The following is a 10,361-nucleotide window of genomic DNA, read 5'->3' as shown; positions in this document are numbered from 1 at the left end:
AGACAGCACAACACAGCTCAGGGCTGAAAAATGCTGAGGGACTCTGATTCAGGGATGTATTTGGTAGCCGTGTTGGTCTGAGACAAAAAGAAATGCAAAACTCTAGAACTGTTGGTTCAGAGATGATACCTTTTATTAAACCAACTAAGAAATAAAAAAAATAAATTATCTTTTTCTGCAAGCTTTTAGGCACACGCACCCTCTCTCAGGCTCAGGGAAAATCATTTAACTTGAACCAGAAAGGGGTCCAGGACAGAAGTTTCATAAACCAGTTTTACCAAAATCAGTTAAGTCTGATACTACATTCAACCAGGCTTATTTGAAACCCGTTTCAGACACTTTGAAAATGGTTTATGTGCACTGAACTTCTATTCTATTACAGATTTAAATTAGTTTCTCATCACTTAAACCAGCTTATGTATAACTTCTGTCCCTAGCCATGGAGGTGGGAGGGGGAGTTGGCTTGGTGCCAGAACTGCCCCCTGGGCAGTAGATTTCAGGGGGTGGAAAGTTTGTCCACACAGGACGGTAGGGCATAGGAAATGTACAGAGGGAGCACATGTCTCCCCTGAGGTTGGCCCTCACTGGTCGGGGAGTGGGAGGCATCTAGAGAAGTGCCGGCTGCACTTCTGGTTTTGCTGCCGTCACTTCTGGTTTTGTCACCTGGCGTTTCCAGGGTTGGCAATCAGCCCCAGACTCAGGAGGCACCAGTCGCCCATGGGTTGGGGAGGTGACACTGTATCCTGGGAGGATGGAGTGCTGAAACATGGGTGGCTTATGTGTGGGGAGTGGCTACATATTAATAGAACATGAGCTAGGTAACACAGATCAGAGATGTCTGCTCTGTAGTGTATAACTTTAGATGGCTTTACGTGTGCTTAAAACCAGTTTCAGGTGCTACTTTGTGAACAATCTAGGGGCTAAAAGGTCCAGAAGCTGCCTAAAATCAATGTGTGACAAGGCCCTCCACCCTGTCAAACTAAGGAGCTAAAAACAGGAATTAAACCAATCTCAATTAAACCACATAGATAGACTTGATGCCTCCTACCTAATTCAGCCTAACAGATAGTAGTTACAAGATATATCTTGTGGTGAGGGACGGATGTACTTTTAACTATTATGTAAAAAGACAGGATATCATCTCATGTTTTCAGAACTGTACTCTTTTCCCCCCACTCTTATTTCGGTCTCTGCTCTTTTAATTAGAGATCTGTTAAAGTTATTGGGTATGCAAGCCTCAGTTTTATTGTCATAACATATAATTGAAGAACAATATTGAAGTACAGGTTATAATTATGAATACTTTAGTCCTGTTAGAAGTTGTCTATAATTTGATTTGAGTACAGGAATAAAAAAAATAAAGACATTCTGTTACTTGAGTTCATTTTCTCATCCTCCTTTTCTAAAATGATCTCATGAATTTTGTCTCCATAGTGGCTCAGTGTGTAGTGTACCCTTTTAAGTCAAAAGGATAATCTTTTACAAAACTTCCCTCTGCAAAAATGAAAGGAAAAATGAGAGGAAAAAAAATGAGGGGAAAAAAAGCAAGCAACATATTATGGGGATGTCAACTCTTCAATACAGCATTACATCTGAAATTGCCAAGGTAATAGAAAACAAATAATTAGAAAATACACATTTATTCTCATGACTGTTGCCAGTAACATCAACCATTCTCACAAAAAATGAAGGAAAGAAATTTCTGTCTGATACTAGAACTACTACACATTTTAGAATATTCACTATTTTATTGTTAAACCAGAAGTAGGCAGGAAGCACACACAATACTAAGAGAAAACAGAGTGAGATACAACATTCATGAATCTGCCCCACTGCATGAAAAAGGGAGGGAGGATGTCCTTTTAAAAGGAACAGATTGCTGCTTGGTACTTAGCTCTATCAAAATTCATAGCATCTAATGAAACAGGCCATCACACATTTTATTTAGGATTTCTGAATCAGTCTCTAAGGCTAGGTACAGATGTAACATCTATCACACTTTAAGCACACAGGACTCTAAAGTCATAACTGAACAGACATTCACAGCTCTTAGAGTGCTTTAAAAATGGTGGATCACACTCTTAAGTTAACCCTCAGTGGATGAGGTATTAGACTATAGCATTTTCTGTTAGGAGTGCTTTATCAAATATCTGTGCCAGATCCCATCAAGGGTTAACTTAGAGCATGATCGCTGCCATCCCAGGCAGTGTTGCACAGGGCTGTGCTCTAGCCTCTGGTAGAACTTGTTTCTCTGCCTGAGTGCCAGGCCAGCCCTGCCCCCTCAGCTGTCACTGTTCAGCTGCCAAGTCAATGATAGCTTCTGATCCCAGCCCTGCCTCCTGTGTGGTTAGATATGAGCTGCAGCTTCCAGGAGGGTGGTGGGGAGCGGGGTCTCTCTCCTCACAGCTGCCCTGGCCCTGCAGTGCACCACGGCCTGGCTGGGGCGGCTGTGGAGGCACAGAACCCAGCCTCTTTCCCCTGCAGGCCCTCCCCTCTTAGCTACTGCCAACAGTTGCCAGCTGGTGGAAGCAGAGGTCACAGGACTGGAGAGAGGGGCCACTCTGGCAGACCCCTGGGAGGCATGCAGGAGCACCCCCAATGGGCAGGCTCTAAGCCCTCTCCCCCACCAAACAGTGCATACCCATTCAGTTCACTTGAGCTCTTACTTACAGCGCTATAAGTAAAGTGTGATAGAGCACTTCTGCCAGGGGCTTTTTTAATATCTGTACTTAACCTAAGGTGCCACCTTGTCCTGCCTTCTGTCCAACTTACGGCTAATACAGCCAACTACCCCATGCTACAATTTCTTGTGTGATCCCGAGTAAGGAGCTTAGACACTGCCTATCTGGATCAGAAAGAGAGAAATATTTCAGTTATGTACTAGTAAATGGGTGCAACTCAATAACTTTTGTGCAGAACCTAAAGGTATTATTTAAAATGCCTTAGGGGAAAACCATATTAAAATATACATGTTCCTGTTTCTTACTTTTACTAAAAATTCCTTACCATATGAGTTATACCAGTATAAATTCATCTTTGAATTCATCCCTTTATGCATTTGCATACATATACAATTTACTGCAGGAAAAGATTAGCCCAGTATGATTTATTAGTAATCGGTGGATCATTCAATTTAAAGGAATTAGAGCAACCAGTTATAAAAACCCCAAAGGGGATTTATTAAAAAAACATTTCTTATGGCACACAGATACAAGTCCCAGGACAGTTGGGCAGAAAACTGTTTTCCTATCCATCAAAAATATGCTGCTTTCCAAAAAAAAAATCCTGTTCTGCATTGGGATTAAAATGGGACCACAAGGGGGCCTGCCAAATCATTCAAGAGGACCCCTTCAATCATTTAAGCAATTCTACTGAATACATGGTGGTCATGACAGACAAATGGTATCTAAAAGAAAGCCAGCCCACAAGTCTTTGGAGGGAAGGAACATAGTTATAACATGGGATATGGAATATAAAGAAGGGGGAGAAGAAAGGAATCTTCACAATTCTATGTCAAAAAATGCTGGATATTTTAAAGGTGTGAATCTCATGCTGCAGGGCAACAACTATCAAACTCCTAAAGAAACTGATGAGAGTTGAGGGTTCTTGGAAAACTGGCACAACCTGAAAAGAGTAGTTATCAACATTTTTAAACTCAAGGCATCCCCTCAAAAAATACTAGCTCTTAGCTTTCATTTGTTCTTTGACTACTGAAAAAAATAATAGAGCAATTATTATGTTGCAAAAAACTAAGACAACAACAAGTCAGAAAATTTTTAACACTATCAATTCCATTTGACATTTCTAGGTTTATCTTGTGATTCATGTAGATGTTTAGACACCCAGCATTGCTAATATTGTGCACCTCACAGTTCTCCAGCACCCTGAAGAGTCACTCCTTTAAGCATCACTCCACTTGCCTGAAGCAAGGGTATTTCCCCCTCCTTAACTACTTATTACCAAAAATAAAAAGGATGAAAAAAATCTTCAGAGTCTTCAAATGTCTCAAACATTATAAGTTATTCAGCTCTATTAGTGTTATTCACCAGAACAGGCAGAAATTACTTCAAACTCATAACAATGAAGTCATGGGAATTACAGAAACATTTAAAGCGAAAGGTCAATTATGAGCTTTGCAAACACTTGTATATAGGCAAATACAGTCTCTCTTTTTGCAGCTTGCAATTGCTGTAAATTCCTACCATCCTGAAAAAACCCTCACATTTTGCTCAAGGGGTTATTTTTGTTCTGCCACCAGAACAAGTGGGAATCCTGAATAGCTGGCAAGATGCTCACATTTCTTCTGAAGAAAGGTTCCATTACAGTAGACAGTAAGCTAATTCATTAGAGCTGTACTTCCTTTCCAAACGTAAAACAAAATCGCCCGAGTCCATTTATATTAAATGCCAAAAATGGAATGGTTTTAATTAATAAAGTTCAGGCAGCTAAAGAAAAAATTGATAGAACATATCCTATTTTATTCATAAGTTTTGCCTCCTTAAACAGATAAAAAGGCAACACTGGATCTTTGCATTTGGCTAGCAAGAAGTCAGTTAGAGCTCTCAATTTAGATTAGGCTGGGATGGGAGATACTAGGAACAGTGGAAGTGCTAAAATAGGGTTAAAATTTGTGAACCTGGTTCAGTGCTGGGAAAAGCAAGAGCAAGATCCTAATTCACCTATTGGGCATCTTAGCCTTAAAATGAAGTCACAAAAGGGAATGAGGAAGAGGAGGAGGACCCACCTATCTTTTATTCATGGACTCAAGCAGGATAGGATAGGATCATCCTTAGACATTCAGACGCCTAAGTACCACTTAGACACATAATACATGGAACAGACTCTGGTCCTAAGTTTCCATTCACAATAATGGAAATTCTTGGCATCTTGGTGAAATCAGCCTTACTACAATAATCTCTAAAAACAATTTAAAAATACATGCTACAGTACTCTCTAGCAGCCAAACAACAGGCATGCTCAAATTAAGCAATCCCCATAGATTTCCTCATATCCATCACCCGTTTTTAATATAGTTAGTGATGCATCACTGATGGGTAGCATATTATTAATTACAAAATCAAAGTTGAAACGTCTTCATGAAATTTTTTTTTGTTAGTTTTGTGCTCATTCTTTAAATTGATGTGGGTTTTTGCATAAACGACACATGCCTCCAGAGGCTGGGGGCATGGTGACTGCCAGCATGTGGCAGTGGTGAGCAGGGAGCTCCTGCAGGCGACCACAGCGGAGTCAGCAGCAGCAGGGAGTGGTGGTGAGTGCCAGCTAGCAATCGACGACTACCTGCAGACACCACCAGCAATGTCAGCGGCGCTTCTCTTAGAGGCTGCACCGCCAATCTCAGGGGGTACACGTACACCCGTGTGCACCCCCTACGCATCGCCAATGGGTTTTTGTGCAGGGTGCTGCACACATTTTTATCTTGCGATTCCTAGTTCTTTTAGACACCTGTTTGAAAAGTATGTCAAACATTCAAGCCAGTCATTAATTCTATGAAAAATAATACTTACTATTAGTCACCTTTTGTTGGATAGTTGATCAGGTAAGATTTACTTGATGCAGATTTTCTTAATTCTGTTAAACATCCCAAAAAGTCCATATTGTAATTTGCTTGTGAGAATTCTCTTGCATCACATTTCAGAGTGAAATAAAGAGCCATCCATTTCAGAACCCTTGATCAGTGGAGTATGATTGGTGCTTGTAATACCTCAAGCTCTTAACAGACTGAGGCCCAGAAAAGCAACAGCTGTCCCTTATGAATTCCTGGCTAATACAAACCCTGTTTGCCTTCAGTGGTATCCCTGCCATGGTGAGTATCTAGTCACATATAGAGCCAACATCTTTGATGCATCAAATATCCAAGCCCTTTCTGCTTCCAGGGACACATTGTTCATGCCCCATCCCTACTCCATTCCTATGAAAAAAAACAGTCCTGAGGCTTCTGTATTGTGCAAGGCTTTGCATGGACCTTCCACAAAAGTAGCAACATTCACCAGGTCACCAGAAATAACAAAACTGCATCAGCAAATGGGCATAATTTAACTTAAAATAAAGCACACAGAAAGAACTACAAATCCCAAGTGTATTTGTATGCCAAATACAAATCATATCCCAAATCCAAGGGCAACCTCTAGGCTGGCTTCCCTGAAAAGTCCAGTCTCTTCTAGGAGAAGACCACCCTAGCAGGCCCACTGAAAATGAAAAAAGGAATTTTTGTTTTTGCTGGATTGTTTTCATGTAAGACTCAGGAAAAGCAGAGCTGTCTGAATACTGAGTATTCTATACAATGCAGCTTTCAGAGTCCTAAATGGAAATGAGACAGCAAGAAAGAGAAATCAACAAGCAAGCCTGCCCACATGTTTAAAACTACCTACCAAAAGGCACCACTTATTTCAGATTTTTGTATGTAGGGACATTTCCGGAGCACCTCCTTTCAAAAGTATTTCCTTCATGGGAGTGCTCAAGGTTCTTTTGGAGGCAGGTTTTGCATACCTTAGGAAAATAACACACAATAAAATATGAAATATTCTAGCCTAGAGTAGAATGAACAGACAGGGGAATTGCACGTGGCGAGACTGACAAAATACCAAGGGAGAAGAGAGAACAATTGTGCATTATATTTATAATTAGAAATCACTCTAGTAGGATGGATCAATTAATATGTGACCGGGCTAATGAGTGCTCCTCATGAGTTCCACTTTCCTACTCCTCCCAATCAGGCCAACTGCCTGATATTTAAAGAAAAATAGAAATACAAACTCTTAAATGATCAGAAGTCTAGTCAACCCTGGAGATCACAGTGGCAACCATGAAACCCCAACATAGCTACTCCAGACCTCTAGTCCCAACCAGCCAACAAAGCCTGATACTTGAAGTTTAGATGGCAGTGACGGGTACTTCTACTGCTCCCATCCCCTTAGCATGTAAATTCTTAAAAATGTAAAAGTGTCTGTTGAAACACTCCTGGGGTTTGAACCCACTTTCTCCATTAACTTTACTGACTACTCCTTAATATTTGGTCACTGGGAAAGTTTCATATGCATAAAGTTTTTAGTACATAATGTTTGGACTGTAAAATACTATGAATTTACCTGGGGCATAAAATTACCAGAAGTCAAGATAAACAATGCTAATTAATTACAAGAACAGCCACCCTAAGTTCTTTACACATCATTAAGGCTCATTATCTTGTTCATCAGAGAACCTTATGCCCTAATGGCAGCCTTCAAATTGACAGCTCCTAATCAGTTTCACCAACTACACACTTAACGAGGAATACATTTTGATTATAACCTAGGCAGTGGGGCTGAGTTTCCAGACTCTTAAGTAGTGTGCACATACACCAGAAGTAGATAACTACTATAATATAAGCAACAGGTAATGAATGATGCAACCGGCATCATGCAATACAATGAAGCAAGCATGAACTTATTTGACATACATATAAAAAACACTGTATATACTTAATGGACAAAAGCTGCAGAATTTTTTCTATCCAGTTCCTCAACAAAAGGAGTTAATGGTACTCTATTTCTCCTGAAGTCAGTGGAGTTGAGCAGCTAACTCTGCCCATGTACAAATATACCTAATATTTATATTTTATTTTATTCAATGGTTTAGTAATTTAAAAGGCAGCTTTTTAGCTGGATCTGTGTAAATTATTTGGCAAATTTCATTTCCCAATAGTTTCGTTCTCATGTCAGGTATTTGTTTTAGTTGGCATGACGGAAGTGCAAAACTTCCTTTGGTAGAAGCTACTGAACAAGAGATCCTTTGTCACTGGCAGCAAAACTAATCTTTTATCTGAGCTTATAGGACACTTCATTTGGGACTTGCAGTTTTACAAGATTTCTTTTCGTTCTCCTACTTAAATCTAAATACAAGGCCAAATTCTGCTTAAACCCATGCAACCACCTGTCTCTCAGACTGTCATGGGTCTAAGTGAAAGTAGCATTTGGTGCTATTTTTAATGCAGCTGTAGTTTACTATTATACTTTACCAATAAAAGCAACACGTGTCAGAAGAACAACTGAAATAAACAGCGGTATTATGCAGCCAAGTTCATTTTATTTTATTTTCTCCTTTCAGAGCCACAGGTGCAATACAGCACACATATAGGTCCTGATTGTGACATCTGATGTGGCTTCCACATACCAACTCTATAAATATATAAACTGTGAACTCTCTAGTTGTACTGGAAGAACAAAATGACCTTCTGGTACACCTGGCACGTGGGTGTGTCAGGGTAGGAGCCAGGAGATGTGTCTGCTCAAGTTACTTTGTTGCTGAATAGTCTTTGGACATTCAGGGAATTCAGGAGCATAATGACTTTCAACCCGTCTTTAAAATATAGACTACATTGATTTTGCTTCGATCACATCTCGCAAAATAATAGTGCCATAGCATTCATTAAAAAAACCCCAAACAACTAATCTAGCTTCAAATGTGACGGAATCCTTAAACATGCATATGGTACACATAAAGGGAAGTATTTGCCATCACTTCCAGGTATCAAAAGTTAGCAGAGACTGAACATACATATTTTAAGAAAATTATGTCTTTAGTTGTAAACTGGGCTTGATTTATAAACTGTGTTCCATATTTGTTGTTTCAACATGATATATTATTCAGGTGTTAACTCACTAGCAAGCATCATAAAAGCAGTATACAGTCTTATGACATGTCCCGAATGTCCAAAAGCTAGCCTAACTCATGCCACAACAGTTTCTGCTGCAGCTATTTTGCAACAGATTAACTGGAACAAATCCTAAAGTACAAGATTCACTAATGTATTTCTACTCTTATTTATCTGTATTGTGGAAGGCCTATGAACCACAGCTATGGATCAGGACCCCACTGGACAAGCCATAGTACAGATGTCCCCTGCTTAAAGTTTCAATTAGCCTTTGAGCTGGATTTGGAATACACACATGCAAAATGTCCTGTTTTATAGGGAACATGCTGCTACTAAACTTATTGTTCTTACTAACATTAATTTTGTTTTTTAATTCAAAGCTTTATGCCAAAAACAAAACAACAACAACTATGCCTTAAAAGTTAAGAGAAATTATTCCCGTGTTACCTTATTTAATAATAATGGATCTCTCTCATTGAATTAGATACTAGTTCAGTCGCTCTCAATCTGTTTAGACTCAAAGCACCCTTCAGAAAATGCCAGTTCTTAAATTTCACTCATTTTTTGACTACAGAAAAATACAAAACAATTCTGCTGCTACAGAGAACTCACAAAGTTCACAACTGCTCAGAATGTTTTTAACACCACCATTTCCTCATGAATCATGTTTGCACACCTAACTGTGCTAACATTGTATGGTACTCCATGGGACCCTTGAAAGGCTCTCCAGGCACTTCAGGGTGCCAAGGCACACTGGTCGTGACTAGCTTGTCACATACGCAACAATTCCTTAAAACTAAAGTGGTAATTTAGTTTTAAAAATGATCATTTTATAAAGGTAGACCCAACAGGCATTTTAATTAATGACAAGCTGAAAGTTGGCATACGGTTCTAGGAGTCAGAAGACATTTTGGCTACAAAAAAAAAAAAAAGAATCACCCCGAAACTGGTGATATCTTTTACTTGCTCATTGACCAGGGCTTGGGTTAATAGCAACCCAACCTGCTTCTTGACCACCTGCAGCTACAGCTACTCCTCCCAAATCTGCTCAGGGGCTAAAATAGCTGGATTTTCTTCAGAGCATGGCAACACATTCTCAGGGTGCATAAATAAACCACGGGGAAGTTAGCAAATGTATGGATGTCTGGCATTGGGGCCGCAGCGCCCGTACCATAGGAAACCCTCTCTCAGCATCACAGTTGTTTCTTCCCAGTGAGGGAGAAGAGCCAAGGCGCCCTTCAATCCATCAGGGCCTGGCCCAAATATCCAGCTGAGGCTTTCATTGTCTTGGTTAGCGGTTACTCCTTTCCTACAATCATAGAAAATGAGGGTTGGGAGGGACCTCAGGAGGTCATCTATGACAGCCGCCCGCTCAAAGCGGGACCATCCGCAATGATCTCATTCCAGCCAAGTCTTTGTCTAGCCTGGTGTTAAAAACATCCCAGGATGGAGATGCCGCCACCTCTTCAAGTCACCTGTTCCAGCGCTTCACCACCCTCCTAGCAAGAAAGTTTTGCCAACCTAAACCTCCCTTGCTACAACTTGAGACGGTGGCTCCTTGTTCTGCCACCTGCCAGCGCTGAGAACAGCCCCACTCCATCCCCTTTGCCACCCGCCTCCAGGTGGCTGAAGGCTGCCATCAAACCCGCACTCGGTCTCCACACAAGCTCCCAGGCAGGGAGCCGGGCGGCGGCACCGCCTGCGGGGAGGC

General features: G+C 40.7%; 1 long non-coding RNA gene across 1 annotated transcript; it reads right to left on the bottom strand.

Moving 5' to 3' along the window:
* Positions 1 to 1,229: 1,229 nt before the first annotated feature.
* LOC112549487 lies at positions 1,230 to 7,911 on the bottom strand. Its single transcript, XR_003092911.1, has 3 exons — positions 6,390 to 7,911; positions 5,526 to 5,589; positions 1,230 to 1,494 (listed from the first exon to the last, which is right to left on the bottom strand). It is a non-coding gene; the product is annotated as an uncharacterized LOC112549487 (long non-coding RNA).
* Positions 7,912 to 10,361: the final 2,450 nt, after the last annotated feature.

Source organism: Alligator sinensis, unplaced genomic scaffold (assembly GCF_000455745.1).
Source record: "Alligator sinensis unplaced genomic scaffold, ASM45574v1 scaffold123_2, whole genome shotgun sequence".
NCBI classification, from domain to species: domain Eukaryota; kingdom Metazoa; phylum Chordata; order Crocodylia; family Alligatoridae; genus Alligator; species Alligator sinensis.
The sequence above is the reverse complement of the archived record's forward strand: the minus strand, read 5'-3'. Positions and strand labels throughout refer to the sequence as shown.